Source organism: Pempheris klunzingeri, chromosome 11 (genome assembly GCF_042242105.1).
Source record: "Pempheris klunzingeri isolate RE-2024b chromosome 11, fPemKlu1.hap1, whole genome shotgun sequence".
Classification (NCBI taxonomy): Eukaryota; Metazoa; Chordata; class Actinopteri; order Acropomatiformes; family Pempheridae; genus Pempheris; species Pempheris klunzingeri.
This window is the reverse complement of record NC_092022.1, coordinates 7349523-7369268: the sequence shown is the minus strand read 5'-3', so window position 1 is coordinate 7369268 and position 19746 is coordinate 7349523. Positions and strand designations below refer to the sequence as shown.

Below are 19746 nucleotides of genomic sequence, written 5' to 3'. Positions count from 1 at the left end.
AGGAGCAGAAGCACATTGCATTCATGCAGGCATGTAATAAGTATGACTTTTACAAAGACCACTGCTGTGACACAGCAGCACTATTGGTTTGAAGCATGAGATCTTTTTGCTTTTGCAGAACAGAGCCCTGAGCAGTGCCTCATTTCCCTTGAAAGCGAGGAAAAGAAACAAACGTTGATAAAGAGAGTCCACCAATGGAGGGAAAAAATTCTGTTCAAACTAAAACAGGATAAAACAGAGCTATGTGTCATTAATTGTGATGTAAATGGCCCATGAACGTTGTGCATTTATAAAGTCAGCGCTAAGAGTGAAACTTGCCTCGACAGTTATTTACAGGCACACAAGAGGCGCAAAGCTCAGTCATATGAAGATTCAGAAAATACTTCAAAAGAAGGCTCTGTATCCTCTGTGTAATGTGGCTTAGAGGTACAGTGCTGTTTTCATTGGAAGGTCTTGAGGTCTCTCTCACACATACACACACACTGAAGTCCCTTTAGTGGTATTTACATAGACTTACATTCATTTCCTGAAGACTAACCCTAACTATAACCACTACTTGTCTACACCTAGACCTGACTCTAACCTTACTGATTAGGGACATGGCTTTTGTCCCCAGTTGCACAAGCTGTCCCCAATTAGTTCACCATAAATTTAATGTGTCCCCCTGAAAGTGACTTATCACACACACATGCACACACACACACACACACACACGCACGCACGCACGCACACACGCGCACACGCGCACGCACACACACACACACAAAACAAGCAAAGAGTAAAGCAGCTGTAAGCCAAAAGTGACTAACAGTTTTTGTGGGATTTAATGTGTAAAAAGTGAGAACGAGAAAGCGTGACAATCTGGGGCTGGAAAGCCTCGTTGTTCTGAAAGACATGGAGTGAATGAAGGAGCCAGGGGGGCTACAGCACTCTGCTGGTCGCTGGTACTGAGCCATCTGGCCCAGCATCATGAATGGAAAGTTTCCCAGCCTGCGACCCCGTGGCTAGTATTTGTTCAGTTTGGCTAAATTATTCAACTACATGAATGGGAAAAATGGGAAAAAACAACAGAAATGGAGTCAACTGAGCCTGCACTGCCAGTGTCCAAAATGCAAATGAGTGAGGAGCAGCAATTTGACTAATATCATTGTGGACAACCTAATAAATTACAAGGACTAAATATATGAAATGCAGTTGGAGAACTGCTTTGCTATGGTCATAAGAGGGCTTAAACCTCTTGTCTGGTATAACAAGCGCTAGAAAAAGGGACAATAAAGGAACTACTAAGGCTAGGGCAGCCTGCTGATAGCTGGTAGCCGGCCATTTGGCCGTGTTAAACCCAGGAGCTGCAGTAAGTCAAGACCTCACAGAGCTGCCTCTGGTCTCCTGACTGGAGCCGCTCCAAAAGGCTCTCTGAGGGAAGACAACTCACTCTGCTCTCCTAAACGAAACAACAGAGCAGATTTCCATGCAGTTCTCTGAGGGAGAAGCCCACATGTCAGCAGCATGACTTGAAAAATGGCACAAGATTAGCACTGTTGCACAAAGTCAGATCACAAACACAGCAGGGTGAGTTAAATATGAACTTTATGGCTGAACACCACTTATCATTTCATAATTTGCTCTCTGTACAGTATGCCAACTGAAGTAAGTTTGTGATTGAATGTTGGAACACACAGTGACTGTAATGTAATTTAAGCACAAAATTGATTACGGTAATGTCAGAAAACTCAGAAAACAGTTCAGGGATGGAAGCAGTGACCCTAAATGCTCCCGGCTGGACCGCAGTCAAAATGAACTCACCTGTCCATCCGTTTCCAGGGGAACTGAATTCCAAAAGAGTTCAGAGCATTCCGGGTCGGGATCAACGTCCACCTGAGCCCAAAATGCCTCTGACAGCACTGACTGTTTCCATTGTTACTTTTTCCTATTTGACCAGTCTTTCCATTGCCATAAAGACGAAAACAAACATGTCCATATGAGACAAACCCTCTTGATTAAATACTCACAGTGTAGAGAGTGCTGCATACACACCTACACACACTTACTGAGCTCTTATGTGCTTGCAAAACACCCATTCTTAGGTTTGTGCATGTCTGAGTTCAATGAGAATGTACAAAAAAGTTCTTCTGGAATCAGTTGGAAACAGCTGATGATGAAAATTAATATTATTTCTCCTCTTAATTTATGCAGTCTGAGGTGGGTAAAAATTTATGAAAAAATTCTTTACAGAAAGCAAAAAATACTTTTGTAATTCCAATTATGGGAATGGTGCCTGGAGGGCAGGAAGAGAGCAGCGGCAAAGTTCCACTTGTGAAAAAGTCCAGTGAGTTTAAAAAAAAAGTCCGAAAAGCAGCCGGTGTGTGAGTCAAAAAGCGGCACAGTGAGATCTGAGTATTCCCCTGTCTGCAGTCAGCTCCACTGATGAACGTCTGCACTCCAGCTCCACTTAGAAAAACACACAACCCTATGCACACACATAAAACTCCTCTTAACACACACACGCGAGGAGTTCACACACACACACACACACACACAGTTTTCACAGGAGCTGATCGGAGTAGAAGTGCTCAGAGGGAGAGCAGGCAGGAATAATGGACTTAATTCAAGAGGAGAGAGAGGGAGGGAGAGGGAGGGGTTGAAGAGGAGGAGAGAAAGGTGGGAGGTGAGTAGGGGAGTGGAAAGGGGCAGGGACATGGACATGCACTGTGTTGTTCTCAGTTGTGTGTGCGACTGTATATTTGCATTGGTACCTGGATAAAACTTTTATTTTCTCCAGTCCATCATTATGATAAGTGTGACTGAGGCTAATAAACCTCAATTCTCCAGCAGAGTCTCCCTCCACAGTACAGACTTGTGACTTGGACTCGTGTCAATCATAAAGGCCTGCATATCAATAAGACTAACAAGTAAGTTATCGACTTGTTTTTATGCAGGCGTTCAATTTGCACATAAAAACCAGAGTGCAAAAAAGTTTAAATTGAATTTTTTTTCCCTTGACTGAAGTGGAAAAGTTGGTGCATCGCTAAAACCAACATGCGATAAAAGACAAGTAGAAACTGATGGGCAAATGAGTCACAACATGCATAAAGCATGTCACTTAAATGTCCACTGAAGAGCTGGAAAGTGGTGAAAACAAATCGAATGTCTGTGGAGTGATGAGGAGAGTAATATTTCTCAAATTATATTTACATGAAACACAAATGCCATATCTCCATCACACTCTCTACTTTGTTTCCAGCCATCTGAGGTGTAACTGGTACTCTTTTACTTTAATTACATCATCTTTTTGTGCTTTCCTCTGCAATGGTTCAATGGCACGACACTGGAAAATGTGAGCCACCGACTGTTTATCTGTTAATCTCGATGCATCCAACACCTAAGGTTTCTGTCTATTAGCACGACTTTGGGAGGACAGTTGACAAATGTAGAGTCTCTGCTTGGATTTTTAAAATCTAGCATCATGATGTTATGATTCACCACAAACAACTTGCACAATCTGACACGCCTGATGTTGTACCATCTAAAACAGACTGCAACAAAGATTTTATTGGACCCATCTTGCAAAGTATGACGTGATGAAACAAAATCAATGTTGTTGCACACTGCCTAGAGGCCTCAAATCACAAAAATGAGGCTTGAAATTTGGGTGTAACAACTTTGAGATGTGACTTGGCTTGGGACAAGACTCGAACTTTTCTGTGGCAGACTCACGACTTGCCTTAGAAGACTTAAAAACAGCCCTGACATACACTATGTAGATGTATTTCCATAATGGAGCAGATTGGATAAAATCACTACAAACACAAACAGAGAGAAGAAGATTTACAGATAGTGACCGTATGCTGGTGTGGACAGCATGTAGGCTGATAAGCTACTGTAAATACAGTCATACAGTAAGAGGGTAATTGGCAGACATTTATAACATATGAGGGTTTACACCATCCTCTGCACCTAGCAAAGTTTAAGTTTGGTTCATGAAGGGAGGAAGAAAAAAAGTTCAGTTGAAGTTAAAGTTAATGGTTTAAAATGAAGATTGAAAAGCAGTTAAAGCACAAACATACAACATACAAACACGTTTTAAAGTTAAGCAATTTTTAACTCTAAGAATTCACATGTGGTTTTGACTTTTGATTGAATTGCTGCTGTGAGAGCATCCAGGCCACTTGTCAACAACTACCAAACTCTTAGTGACAGTATAACACTCATGATTGCGCTGTTTTCTGCATGTGTCAGTGTCCACTTTTTCCCACTTGCCCCACTCCTTTAGTCTTCATTCCAATGGCAAGTGCGGTGCTGTGCCTGGCAACCCTGACACACACACACACACACACACACACACACACCTACAAACCCACAAGGGTTAGGGTCATGGGTCACACATTAGGGGGTTCACTGCAGTATCTGCGTGTGTTGTCTCTTAGTTAGCTTGCATTTTCACACAAGATGCCTACTTGCTTTCAGCATTTTAAACACTGTCATGCATATGGGCTTGAGTGCAATCAAAGCTATTGGTGTACATGAAATGTGTGTGTGTGTGTGTGTGTGTGTTTGTGCACGTCTAGTATGTTTTCAGCCCACTGACCACCCCATGCTGACCTGTCTGTCATAAACCAGTCTGATGTCTCTACAGAATGCAGAGTGAGCTCTGTGATCCTGACAAAGGCTTTTGTCTCAGCTAAGCTTCTGGGCTTTTGAAACAGATGAGGGCTCGGTTTCCTAATAGCGTCTTAGTGAATCTTTGTTTTATTGCCAGTCGATGAACCGAAATGATCTTTAGATTGCAATGGGACCACAATCAGCCTGGTGTCTCCCACATTGGAATCTCCTCCTGTGGTCTTTTGGTCTTTTTATTGTTTAATTCAGCTATTCCAAAATAGATACAAAATCGAAAAACATATATATTTTATATATTTTCCGGTACAAGTCATCTTCATAGAGTAACCTACTGCAGGCCTACAATAAAAGTAGTAAAAAGTAACAAAATTGAAGTGTGTTGAAAGTGTGAATAGCTCTGCATCAAGAATTATTTGTTGTAGCTCTTGATGTCTGGATACAGCCTGAATCACTCCTTTATGGTGGTGGTTTCCTACATTAGTAATGCTTGTCAGCATAAGGTTTGGACTTTGGATTGATCCTGCAGACACATATGTACCAGTTTTATATTTACCTCCAATTGTAAAATAACAGTGATAATAATACCTAATAATACCTAACCCTGAATGCTAAATAACTTATGACGACATTGTGTTGGGTATTGTTTCTTTCTGTCATGTGTTTTGTGTTGTGTAATAAGTAGAGCAAGAATGCTCACATGACAGCACTAATTACTGTACTTATTTGAGACTAACTTAAGAAATACTACGTATGTGATGTTATGTACTTCCAGAGTGTTCCTTTCTACCATTTTTGTACCGTTTTGTAATATTCATAACAGAAGTCTTCAATCTTATTTCTGGACCCAAAATTTCCCAAAATGCTTATAACTCCAGACCTCTCACTCTAGACCTGATTAAATACTTGAGTTAATGAATATGGAATGTCAACAAATCTAAAAACATGCCAAATTTAGACATTTTGCAGTCTTGTTATTTTCCACCCTGTATGACGGAAATAGAAGCTAAGGCTTTTGGTCTCATAAGATGATTAACTTAACCATGTATGTTTTTACATAATGCTCAGTATGTATGATGCACAACATCACACACCACCAAAGACATGCATTCTCCCACTGGATTACATCAGTCCTGCAAAAACACAAACTGTTTACTTCATTACATAAACATTCTTCTACGGCACTTACATTTTGCAGATGGTGTAAAACATTTTTCAAGGGAAACTGAATCTACTCAGCAGCCACAGTAGCAGTAGTAGAGTGTAGCTGCCAAGAAGCTTAGCTGCCTTCTTCTTTTGTGCTAAATAAAAATATATAGTCAGGCTCGAAGTTGGGTCCTTACACTATCTTAGGTCTATCAGGTATTTAGAGGCCAACTTTAACCAAAACACCAAGAATGGGAAGGGAAATAGTGCCTCGGTGTTGGGAGGTCATGATTCATTGAAGTTAATTATAGCATATTAACTGCTGTTGGAGTGTTATACTTGGAAAAGAATCTCTAAGCAAAATATTAGATTCAAATTGTAATTTCAACATCTCAAGTTGCATTATGGTATGTGAATTTTACCAGCCTCCAGCTTGATTCTCTACTGTCAGAAGCACTCTTTGTAGTTATACAACTTTAGGGGCTGCCATCCTCAAAAGACGTGGTCAGTGAACGTGCGGTTGTAATTGGATGGGAGAGGAGTTGGCTCCCTGCTGAAGAAGATTGGAGGATTCAACTTTGTGTTGTCTCATGTTCTGCCCCTATTCTCATAGTAGCCAGCGTTCAATGGATTTTGGGCTATCTGATGATGGCTTTACAAGACTTTGAATATGCTTGATGTCCTGTCACTAAATTGTGAAACAACATTGGAATAGATCCACAGGACTGGTTAACAGATGGTTGAAGGTCCTCATCTGAATTAATCTGGAGAAAAATAAAATCGCCATTCATTTCTGCAGAGATGCCACACCTTCTCTTGGATGAGGACATTGCTAAAGAATCCATTCAGGAGACAACATACAGCCCCCTCTTTCTAGGCCAAACTGCATGCAATGCTTCCACCATATTTAGGTATGATTACTATTACTATTTTTATGATTACTAGTTTGATCGACTGTACTGTTCTGTATGTATGCTTTCCTCAACATCGCTTTCAAATTAGACAGATAACTGAGATGATCTACACAAGCAAATTACATTGTTACTCCACCTTAATGAGGAATGGTGCTAAAAACTCTGCAGGACAGATGCAGAGTCACACAGATTCTTCAGAATCAAGGGAGGAACAATGGATTCGAATGGCATGCATTTACAGCAGGCCAGCCATACCAGTAAAATTAGAGTGACATTGAGGTAATGTGACAACTGTAACCCCAAGTGCTGCATTATAAACATTTGCTTAACAGATGCAGAAATATCCAGGCCTGGATGCCATGCCTGTAAAATTAGCAGCATAAAATACCACTGACACGGCCTTGAGCTTTACTTTTTCTCTGTGTTTTTTGGGCTTAGTGGGTGTTACACACTGACCACACATAAAACAAATACCAGTACGGAGTAGATCAATAGGATCATCGAAACAATGTGGCCCATTCTGACATGTGATAGCACATGCTAATCTCATCTAGGTGTGTGCATGTGTGTGTTTGTGCATGCATGTGAATGTGCAAGGGAATTGGTCTATTAATAGCATCCACAATAGTGGAGGACAGTAGTGGAACACGTATGAATAATAAAGAAAAGATGGAGCAGAACCAAAAGCTATTTTGGTGTTTTTCAACAATAATGAAACCAAAAAGAGAATGGAAAAAGAAAGGTGAATGAAGCAAAATTTAAATAAGGGAAGGAAGGTAAAACAGCATTAGAACGAAGGGGAAAAGACAGACAAGATATTGTAACATTAACTAGTCATCTAGTCTTGTCTATTTTCTGTATTTAGGTCTAGCTAGCTGGCTATCCATATCCAGCTGTACGATATGTGTCCTGGTGGGTCATCCATGACACGGTCCCCTGACCTCTTGACACCACGGGGATTATAGGGGCCCCAGGGCAGAGTGGCAGGAACCAAAACGAGAGAGCGAGTGTTACAGTTAGAGACAGAGGTCTTGCTTGGGAACCCTGGGGGCACAGAGACCTGTAATCCTCCCTTTTTCACTTTGATGTGATCACACTAACTGAAAGGTTGGAGAATGAAGGGGAGGAGGGGGAGCTGGTGGTTTGGCATGTCAGGAGGGCAGTATGTGTGTGTGGGTGGGTGGGGGGACTGTCTATGGTGCCAGGAGGCTCAGAGGTGGGACACACACTCTCACACACTCTCACAGACACGCAGTCACACACCATCTGGCTCTGAGGGTCAGCGGGTGGATAAAGCCACCTTCAAGCACAAGCATGGCTTTAGTGACACATTTTTACACACACGTACATACACACTCCTCAGAACAGGTCCTGAAGGTCACTGAGTGGATTACAACACCTTGCATGACCACGGCTTTGTCTCTTTCACACACACACACACACACACACTTGCAATAAGCAGTATTTCTCGGTGGAATGAACATTGCTGCACTGGTTCCCACCGCTATTATATCTAGCTGGCTGATCACTAGATAATGAAGGCCTGTTTCCACTCGATGTGGACAAAAAACAAATGAATTTCCCATCACATATTGACATTTTTTCTAAATTATTTTGATCAAATATAGACAAGAGTGAGAATGAGAGAAAGTGTGCAGGCAGAGGCTGATTTCAAGCCAGGTTTATTATAAGTATAATAATAAACTTTATTTATACAGCACTTTTCGAAAACATGGTTACAAAATGCTTTACATGGTTGAAAACAGTTCAGGACATGAAGTGAATCAAATCAGAAGTACTGTAATGGACCCTGTAATTCTGAGCTTCACTTTAATCAAACCGGGGCTGTTGGTCTACTGGTGCTTCAGTGATCAGCACAGATCACAGTGAGGACGGATGAAAGTCAAAAACCAGGGAAATCACCTAGCTTTAAACTTCAGCCCGCACACAGACAACACACTCAAATTTACAGTCTTAAAAGGGCCACACATGTATCAGTTCCTGAAGGCCACTACCATCAGCCAAGTTCTTGTTTTTATTCATGCAGACAGTTTGAACTTATTCACTTAAGTTCTTTATGCTACACATGTAATGCAATATAGCACCACCTAAAAAACATAACAAATTATTGAGGATAACAAGAATTTTTGGAATAACTATGACTGCTTATTTTTTGCATGTACGTTACAATGAACATTCTACAATGTGCATCTTTGCACTAAACAGAGGGATACTGACTTTTCTGGTAAAGTAATGGAACATTCTGATTGGCTACTAAGTCAGTGAATGCTCATTTCAGCATCCATTTTTTTTATCATTAAACAGGTTGACACTATGGGAGTTATGTTCTTTCTACAGTGTCTATATTCTGACTCCACACTTTCTCAAATGAGAGTAATGCTCAGCGGAAATAGTGGCTGCAGTGGATTAATTTGAAATTTGTTATATTAACTGACAGACATTTTCTTATTCTAATGATTTTAAAGACAGAATCTCAAAATCCAAACTGTCGTTAAAACATTTGGATTTAGAAAGACATTTTTTTGCTGAAATGCAAGCAGATAAGGCACAGAGTGTAAGTGATGACACACACACATACACACACACACACTCATACGCACTGCAGAGCCACTGTGCTGTCTCATTAAGGCCTGAGACGTGATAGCAGTGAGCAGACCCAACGAAATGATTCCTGATCCTGATGGGCACTGATCCAACCAGACAGGCTGCTCTCAGCACCATCGCGGATTAATAGCACACACACACACACACACGCGCGTGCGCGTACAATGTGGAAGCGCACACACACTTCCCAAGGGGTTGTTGAGACACTAGATTGTGCAGTTATTAGTGTGTGAGTGGCATATACACCCCCAGGGGAAATCTGAGACAAGCTCAGCAACCAGCAGATTTCATGAGTACATTAGTGGTTCAGACACACACACAGGTGATTCTACTTGTCGCAATATGTAACATGCAAACACACACACACACACACACACACAACCTGCTGCATTGTAAGCACAGTGGGTTGAGCCTTATATATATATATATATATATATATATCATACTATCTTCTAACTATCTTCTCCACAGAGCCAGAATCTGCAACTCTTCTCAGTCAGTGTTTCACTTAATTGGAACAGGCTTGAAAAACTGACTTTTTGAAGGTACAGACTTAATATTTCTTCATTCATTTTTCAATACTATGTTCTTACAGTTTCAAATTATGTCAGTGTCAAAACAACATATTGGAGATTTATCACACTGGTGATGGGAAATTACTGTCTATTTTGGACAACTTATACACAACGCACTATCAGCAAAACCTATAAGTACAGACCATGTCAGTGTTCACTTACAATCACTTTCCCAAAGTGAGGCATGCAAAAAATGCAGCTGCTCACTTCTCTCTGCCAGACATGCAGAGCAACCACACACACCACACACACACACAACCCCATAGATATTCATCCAACACAGCCTGTGATCTTAACTGCTACAGCAGATTACACAAGTGGTTTAAGTACTTTCAGCTTTGCCATAATTGTGATTTCACTTTTAAATTTAGGCTGTCAAAACAGCTGCTCGCACACACACACATATTTCTTAAGTGTACTGAGTGCTGTCTGTGTCTGGCGGGCCAGAAATCCCCACCATCAACTTGTAATTTAAGACAGGTAGAGGGGAAGAATAAAAAGGGGGGTGAATGAATGAACACCCATGAAAGGAGAGGAGCAGGGATGGATCGGTGGCAGGTGAGAAGCTTCTATGGATATTTAATCGTTCTTAGATCATTACATCTGGGGGCTCTCCTCATACACAGTATATCTGAACAGAACAAGATACAGACACTGACTGTTAATATTTTTTTCATTGAGACCCCCCATAAGGCACCTGATAAGTTATTTCATTCAGCCAAAAAAAGAGGGAGGATGACAAACAAGTGGAACAGGAAATCTCATAAACATAAAAACCTAAAATCATTCGATGATGGGAAGAAGGCTCGAGAAGTGAGCATAGTAAGAACACCACAGAACCCACAAACTCCTTTGGTCATTTCCTTTTTTAACTTTTTCTTTTTATTAGTTTAGTTTTTATTGTTCTTCTGTTGTTTTAATTTTGAGCTTTTGTCACTGCTAACTCTGCAGACAGACATGCTCTTTCACCTCAGTACTATCATCTCAGATCCACCTACAACTGTGCAGGTACTCCAACAGACCCGTTGGAGTCACCAATGACTAGACTAGACTATTTCTATAAGACCAATATCCTTAGTTAGTTAGTCACTGCTGCCTTATTTCTTCACTTCACAAAAGACTTTGAATACTGTTTAGCATTCTTTATGTAAAACTACAAAAGCCTAGCATTGTTGTTAAAAGGTTTGAATCCAGAAAGAAATCACTAAATGATTACAATCAAAATGTTGTGTCCCATCTTGCACCATGCAGTTATGGCATGCCACAGGGAAGTGTATATGGACCTTGACTGTACTGCACATATATTTATGAGTGACTTTCCAACACAGCTGAATAAGTACAGAATCCACATGTATGAAGATGATAAAGTTATTTACTGCTCAGAAAAAATGTAAGCAAGCCCTACTGAAGGATGTGGAGAATTACTTTGTGGTTTAGAATTAATAGACTGTCCTACTCTCAAAACTCTGAAAAATCTGAATCCCTTTTCTTCAGACTATTTCAAAAGTTTAGATACACTGGAGACTCACTCATTAGCAATGGAGCTACTATGTATGAGCTGGTCCGTTCATTCACATACTTGGGAGGATGTATAAGACCGACATCATACATAGTAAAGCCCTCATCACAATGTATGATGTCGTTCTCCTCACTCACTTAGATTACAATGGAATGGCTCCCAACTCTATTGCAGTGCATTCAGACCAGATTCAACAACACACATCTAATCACAAGCCATACTATAAAAGAGCAGAAAAAGACTGATGCACTTCTGGAAATGTCTGGTAATGACAGCATCATGGACAGAATTAAAGTAACTTTACCAACAGGAGTATTGTAATGTGCGTCATATTGCCCCCTCATACAACTGAAGTGTTGACACCAGGACACTTGATCAGCAGACTGTTTTATATTTTTTCAATTGTCTTGTTTGTTTTAATGTATTTACCCACGGCTTCTTAGGAGCATTGACACTGAGTGGACGATGCTGAAATAAAGTTGAGTCAGTATCTTTGACGTTTTCCTGTTAAATTATTCCACAATATGTTCACTTCACAGGTAAAAACAGGTCAAACATCACATCTACTAATGTTATGTTGACCTGCAGACGGATTAATGCCTACTTCTCAAAGGAACAATGGAAAATTTATTGCAAGTTATTAGGCGAATTTGGCCTTCAAGCAGGAAAGTTAAACATGTTAAGCATTTTAATGCCTCCACAATTTAATGACCTTTTTCAAATCCTGATTGGAGAACAAAGGAGTTTTTACAACAGCACTCAGCTGAATGGCAAAGCATAGCAACTTAGGCCACATTCATTCCAGACACAAAGAGGGGCAAGAAGGAGTCTGCCAGCCAGTCACACACACACACACACACACACACACACACCTGCCAACAGTAGGGTGACACAGGGTGTGATTTTGGGTTGCCAGGGAAACATGGGAAATCACCTCGTTATCACAGAGGCAACAGCTGTTATTACCATTAACCCAAAATCACAGGGAACAAACACATGCAGATACACTAAAAAATGTCTACACGCACTAAAAGCAAAATCTGGAATCTATATATTCCTGAAGAAATATGCAAGGACTGTTATTTTCATCTGATGCCAATCTTAGCTAAAGATAGAAAAACCTGCTCTGTTTTAGACAGAACAAGCACATCAACTCAAGATGTCCAGTCCCAGCTGGCTGACAGGAGGCATTATTAAGTTCAATATTAGAATGTGTATTGGTGCTTCTGGATTGGCTTCCCCTGATTATTGAAACGTCAAACATTTTCTGTGTTTTAATCTATAAACTCTGCTCCATTGGTAGCTCTGTGTCACCTATTTTAAGAGTAACTTTATGGAAATATTGTGATGTGCCTATTTCAAGGAGAAGCTGGTAGTTTACTCTATTTATGGTGCAAAATTGGGTCAAATATACAAGTTAGTCCACAAATGTAATGAAGGCATGTATACACCACAGCCTCTTTCTCCAGGCTTCCTCCATCCATCTTGTTTGAGGTTACAGGTAGTCGGCCAAGTGGAGGAAGATTAGAGTGTTCTAAGTAATAGGCTGTCCTGTCCAAACAAACTGTCATTCTCCTCTGTTTTGGCTCAGCTCTTCTTCTCCTTCCACCCTTACTTTCCTTCCCTCCCTCCACTCCTCCCCTCCTTTTGGAGCCAACGTGTCAAGGGGAAAAAAACAAAGCTGTTTAAACTCTGTGCACCATGAAAAACTGGAGAAAGGTACAGAGGGAAGGAAGAAAGAGCGAAGAGTTAAGAGGTAAATGTGAAAGAGACAGATGTTTTAATTGCAGCGGAAAGTCACTTTCTTTACCTGGACGAATAACAAAGTTCTAGATCACAATAATGTGAGCTGCAAAACCCCGTACTGGGACATTCAACCTACATGCAACTTGTCTGTATTTGCTCAAATCTTAATTTGATTCATCATCATCTATTCTGTTATCTGCTCCAACGATTTACGATTTTCAGAAACTTTAATACTTCAAAACTTTCCACAAATATGACTTGACAGTGACAATAAAGCGTGCCTAATCCACTTAATGATCTTGTTTTGCATTGTTACAACTGAGTTTCGCAGCAAATGGGTTAGTTTATTATTTCACATTATAATTGCCACTCAAACATGCATCTCCCACTGCATCTTACAACGTGAGCAGTAATCCAAATAATGAGGCAACGTTTTGGATCTGAACATAGATGTGTATGGAAAAAGAAAAAGAAATGGGAAGGGTGTTTTGCTCTCTGCAGTATAAACATGTGGAACTTGCAGGCCACTGTTCTGTTTTATCTGCACAGTCTCTCAGAACTTGTACAGAGATTTTTTTTGATCCAGCAGCTATAGCAAAACTGTTACTGGAAAGTATTAGATCTTTGATTTAGTTCCACCCTTTGCGTATGTAGGGGTCAGAAGATAGAATCAAGGAGTGGAATTATATAATCTGTTAAAGTAGAGTTTGTGGTGCTCACAGCATTGGAAAATGAAATCAAAATTCTGCAGCAGCCTTCTACAAGCAGTGTCACTGGATAATCCAGAGAACCTCTTGTCAACACCTTTATTTAAAAGGAACTATTCAGTAGGCATAAGTTCCAACCAAAACTTTTACCCTTTAAATGGTTGTTTCCTTATAAACCCAATTCCCCTTTACCTCAAATTTCTCCCTTAGTTGTGAAGTAATACAAGGATGCATCAGCCATCCCTTCATCCGATGGACACCTGGTTTCAACCACAGACTGCAATTAATCAAGAAGCCTTCCAGCAGCGCTGATGTACCTCATGCTGCAGATAAATGCGCACCGGGTCTCTCTCTCTGTCTAAATGAAACCACACAGTCATTTACGCCAAGACACTGCAGCCAGCTTGGCAGACGTGACTACTCCTGAACACATTAAATACGTAGCCTGCAGTCTCCCTCCTGACACTGCAGCACAAGACACACACAACAGTACAGTGCTTCTCCTCATGTGTTATTGCTTAAATATGACTTGCCATGTTGGCTGAATCACGCTATATATCTTCGCCAAAACGAGGCAAACAATTTGACTGAAATAACTTGAGAGAGAAGATGACGTGGAAAAGAAGACAAATTTTCTGTGTATGGGTACTTTTATCTTTATGAGGACCATTTTCAGACACTTTGTACAGTGTTTTTAGAGTTGAGCTTAGATTAGATTTAGGATAAGGTTATGTAAAAGAGTTTGTCAAAGAGGGACCAAATATAAAAGTACATAGGTGTGTGTGTGTGTGTGTGTGCGCGCATTAACTACTTTGAGCGGACTCATCTTCATTAGAGGACAAAAAGCTGGTCTCCACAAGGTTATCTATTATTTTAGGTCAAGACTCGGGTTTAGTTTAAATATATCATGTGTGTGTGAAGAGGAATGTGTATGTTTGCTTTTGGGATATTAATGACAGTATAAACAGTAATGTTGTGAAACATGCACTGCTTTGAAACCCAGCAGGGTATTCAGGTCACCTCTCCAGAGCCATTTAACAGGCCATTAACTGATGTTTACAACATTGGAATTACAACACTTACATCTTGTAAACATGATATGCTTGATATGCTGAACTTGGGGAAATATCTGACTCAGCTTTTACTTTATTTCTCATAAAGATTACTTTCTACAGCTTTGACAACAAAAGAAGGAATTGTACATTTTGCAGTAACTGATGCAAACATCATTCTTTCATTTTGAAAACAACATATGAATATGTTGTGTTATGTTCCTATTTTTGAATCATTAAAATAATCTTGCTCTGCGTGCTTCAGGAGTATATGTTAATAAAGAAGTTAAAGCTTAACTATTTTGAAATATTAGGTATAATCACATCATAACATTAAGAGGTAATAGTACATTCGAGGGCATCGCAGTAGCAAACTCAAATGATACTTGTTAGGTGTGTGTTTGTGTGCGTGCAGCTGACTGTTCTCAATATAGAAGCATAGCCTGTGTTACTTGTCTCATACATCTGTTGATCATTAGTGGGATTCTCCCTGTGATCCGTTCTCTCTCAGTCCTGCTTTCTGTCTCGCTGCTCGTTTCTGTTTGTTTCTTCACTCTTTATCCTCACGATCCCCTTTGGCTTCTGTGTGTTACCATTCATCACATTTAACTCACTTTAATAGGTGATGTCATTTCTAAATATTTTCTTTTCTCTTGAATCTTTTTCTCTCTGCGCTCGTACTTCTTAATTTTTCCTCTTTGCTTCTGCCCTGATGAAATCCTCAGTCTGTTGCGAAGAATTACAGGAAGGATTTGTTCAGAAGTGCTTGGGAAGAAACTGCACTAAAAAATACTGAATGTAGGTTTCTTAGAAATTTTGGTAGGATACCATCAAAAACCCACTGGTTGTAGGTAACTGCAGTGTCAGTGTAATGTGATGCAAAAGTAGATATTTTTTAAAATTTCCCATTTCAGTTTTTTCACTTGATAAACAACCAGCGGAAGCACAGAGGTGGTAATTTTACATTTTCCATATAGGCTTACAAAGGATATTATAAAATACACAGCCACAGCTTTGCTCTCACAAATCATATTCTATCATAAAATGAGTGTTGTGGGTGTCTGTGCCAGCAGATGCTATTATCACAAACAGAATCGATCTGGAGTTTCCAGTGACCAGTGGTGTGTGTGTGTATACTGTATGTGTCCTTGAGACCGTGTGTGTGTTGCATGCAACCTCATATAACCCGAGCATGGGTTGGACTAACAGTGTGTTAGGATATTGAAAGAACATTGCCTGTGGTTTACCAGAGCTTGGCCAGAACACTTAAAAGAAAAATTGTGAATTTTGAATACGGAAGTAATGAGCCAACATCCTGTAGATGTTCTTCCTTTTATGGCAAACTATTCGTGTAACATACTTATTTTGCTCAGGTCTTTGATCTTCTTTCTTTTGTCATTAAATTGTTCAGTGATTTGAATCTTTGCTTCCACTTTTAGCCTCTAGTCTTCCAGCAGAAACAAGTGGCTGTTAATGTACCCAATAAATGTTAGTAATGTTAGTATGTTAATGTTTTTTTTCCATTCTTTCTTGCAACTCGTGAATGTAACTGCAGCGAAAACAACACACAATGGGTTGATTCCTAATGCAAGACAGATGCATGGGGACGTTTGTCAAGGCCGCCACAGTGAACCCTACAGCATGGCGGTCAGCGGAGAACTGCTGCTCTTGCCATGTGTTTGAGGAAGGATTGTAAAATAGGTGGTGCCTTTCAACATTGTAAATATGTGGTCAGGACTTATCCACGCACTGGTTAGAGGAAAAACTGAGGGAGCAAAGTTGTGAATAAGTTGTGCTCTGGTCAGCGAAGCCATACACACACACACACACACACACACACACACACACACACACACAGAGTTTGGCAGCAGTCTTTAACCACAAGAGCATGATGCCATTTGGAGGACCTCTGAAAGGGATTGCCTCCCCTCCTCCTTTTCCTCTTGCTCCTTTCTTTTGTTTTCTTCCATCACCTCCTAATTAATTTCATCTTTCATTACCACCTCTTCTTCATAAATGATCCCATTCCTTACCTCCGTTTCTTTATTTTTTTCCTTCCACTCGCTGTCATCTTCACTTCCTCCCTTCATGTTTTTCCTCTGCACTGACTAATCAACTTTCCATCCTTCCTGACCTTTATCTTCTCCTTCTTAATTCTTTTCCTCTAAAAAAGGTAATAAAATCAAATCAAATGGAAGTAGCTTAAATGAAACTAACTGTGAAGGCAGCCCGTACCCATTTAATACCCAGTTTATTCTTTTTGTCCTTCTCATTGCCATGAAGTTCCCCTACTGCAGCCTCCTGCCAGCACATCCAGTCGATCCCTCAGATGGGAAACACATCAGACACCATAAGATCTGCTCACGCTGACAACCACTTATATCTGCACGCCGTCTGAAGCTGGATAAACACACCTCACCTGCAACAGAGATCTGTCTGGGAAATCAACACGAGATGGAAAGATCTCACAGTAATTCAGCTCGAATAAGTCTGATTGTGTGACACAATACACACAGGTTTTACTCTGTGATTTATTTTACAGGCAGAAGGTAAATCAGATCACATTAAGACAGTAAGTCGTATGCAGAATGGAACACAGTATGCTGAGCTTTAGGTGCTTTATATGTGAAGGCTGAAGTGAATCCAAGAGGTTGAATATTCAGAGCAGAGAGCGAGCAAGAACTTCCTGTTAAATCTTTCCCTTATTGACTAAACTGGATGAGTAACCACAGCCAGGTTAAAACACACATTATACTATAATTAAGATTTGGACCAATGGTTTATACACAGTAGGTCTTTTCATGACTCTTCTTTTCATCAGTACAGATGTGCCAATTGAAGGAATGATTCAAGCTGTTGTAATGTAGTATGTGCATGCTGGGATTGGCGCCAGCAGCCCATCCACCTGTAAGGATAAGCTTATGGATAGAAGTCTCATGTGTGAAAATATTGTCATCGCATCGGCACTGTTCCAGAATTATGGCTGCCAAACAGGCCAAGCGGATCTGAATCTATACAGCTAGAAAGTGCACTGTAATCATTTTAAATTGGTCCATTCCATAAAGCAGTGAGTCACACTTCTGTCAGTTCAAGGCCACGCATCAGAGGATCATCACAGTTCTCTGTATGCTATAATTATTTTCTCTCTGTGGTCATTCGTTCTGACCATTGCTTTTCTCTGTAATTTGGTTACTCATGTCTGCATTGTAGTGGCTGATATAAGGGTGATATAGTGGAACTACTATGAGAGTGTGTTTCAACAAGAATCTAAGCTATAGGCCAGACACAGCTAATTAGGTTAGTCAAACAACATGTGCACTACAGACAAGAGAGGGGAGACGACAAAGATGTAGAGCTGGAAGACGAGACAGTGAGAATAAGGGTGAATAATAAAACCAGGAGGGAAAGAAGTGGAGAAGGAGAAGACCCAGAGGAGCAACTGAGGAAAGAATAATACTGACTGCTAATAAATCATTTAATTTCTTCTTTTCTCTCCCGGATGATACTTCTCACTCCTCTGCCATCCTGCTGCTCTCAGGCTGCCAAATACCAGAGTCCCACATGGAACGTCACATAATTACATCAGTTACAGTAACGATCTGTGACATTTTACTGTATATAGTAAATGTCTGGATTCCTACTTTCTTTCACCAACTGTTATAAACCTGTTAGACGCACGGTTTGGTTTGCGCACTGTTATATTATCAAAGTAAAACAAAGTGTATAACTGTGGTACCATGATAAGCAGTAAGCACAGTGGTTTCCTGGTGTCTAGGTCTTTTGGGGAAAGTCCTCTTTGGAAGAAATACAGCTTGTTTGCTTTTGGTTAAGAAGAACAAGTGAGCAGTCAGGCTGAGCAGAGATGGACATCTTTCTACCACAAAAAATTAAAGCACCAACTGCAAAAACATATGTTTGATCAAGAAAACGCATGAAGAACAAAGAGCGACTGTATTGTCTACTGTGGTTAGTCACAAATGATTCCTGGAAAGGGTTAAAACATCACAACACTCAGAGACATTACCAGCATACCAGAGTTTACTGATCTAAGAAGAATTTTATGGGTTTCATGCACATACATTCACACACATGTATTTCTTGTGCAAGTCTGCCTTTAATCTGACCAGTTTTATGTACATTTCTTTTTTTTTCTTTTTCTTTTGAATGACAGAAACACCAGTGGAGTGTTTATCCCAAACTTTCAGTACCAAGCACAGAGAGGAGAAACCCCCGACATGACCTGGTATGGCTGAACTCGTCTGGTGACCAACTCATCTTTAAACTAATTAACTAAAGACAACACACACACACACACACACACACACACACACACACACACACACACATATACAGATCAGCGCAGAGCAGAATCACACACATTCTCTCAAGTCTCCACATGAATAGTTCACAAAGAGACTTGCTAACCAGAAACCTTCATCTGTCTGTATGTCTCAGGGTTATTAAGTGCGTATTAGGACACTCTTACAGTACAAGCAGTAAATTCTGTTTTATGTCAAAGTTGATCATTTCTGTCTTTTTAACAACATATATAGTTGTAGAAAAGAACTTTAATCTCTTCGAGCCTCACCAAAACCTTAATTAGAATCAGTACATGCCTAACCCTGAGTCTTACCTTAATCCAATCAGAAGTTTGATAATAACCTAAAAACCAAGCCTCAAAACTAAATGGGTAAACATATGGAAAGTAATATTGTGAATTTATGAACAGATTAACAGATATTTGGCCTCAAAGTCCAATAAAAAGTCTATGATATAAAGCTAAATGTATAATTCTATGTAAGAATATACTGAATTTAAAGTAAAAACATATATTATAATATACTCAGT

The 19746-nt window shown here is 40.1% G+C and overlaps 1 protein-coding gene across 3 annotated transcripts in view; it reads right to left on the bottom strand.

Moving 5' to 3' along the window:
* Positions 1–19746, bottom strand: part of sema3b (sema domain, immunoglobulin domain (Ig), short basic domain, secreted, (semaphorin) 3B) — a 70279-nt gene that overhangs the window by 30561 nt on the left and 19972 nt on the right. For 2 of the 3 annotated variants that reach the window (XM_070838833.1, XM_070838835.1), the window contains exon 1: positions 1804–2571. The exons of the other annotated variant lie outside the window; for it this stretch is intronic. The gene's annotated coding sequence lies outside the window, so the exon portion shown is untranslated. Of the gene's footprint in view, positions 1–1803; positions 2572–19746 lie in introns of those variants that run through there. 3 annotated transcript variants of the gene reach the window in all.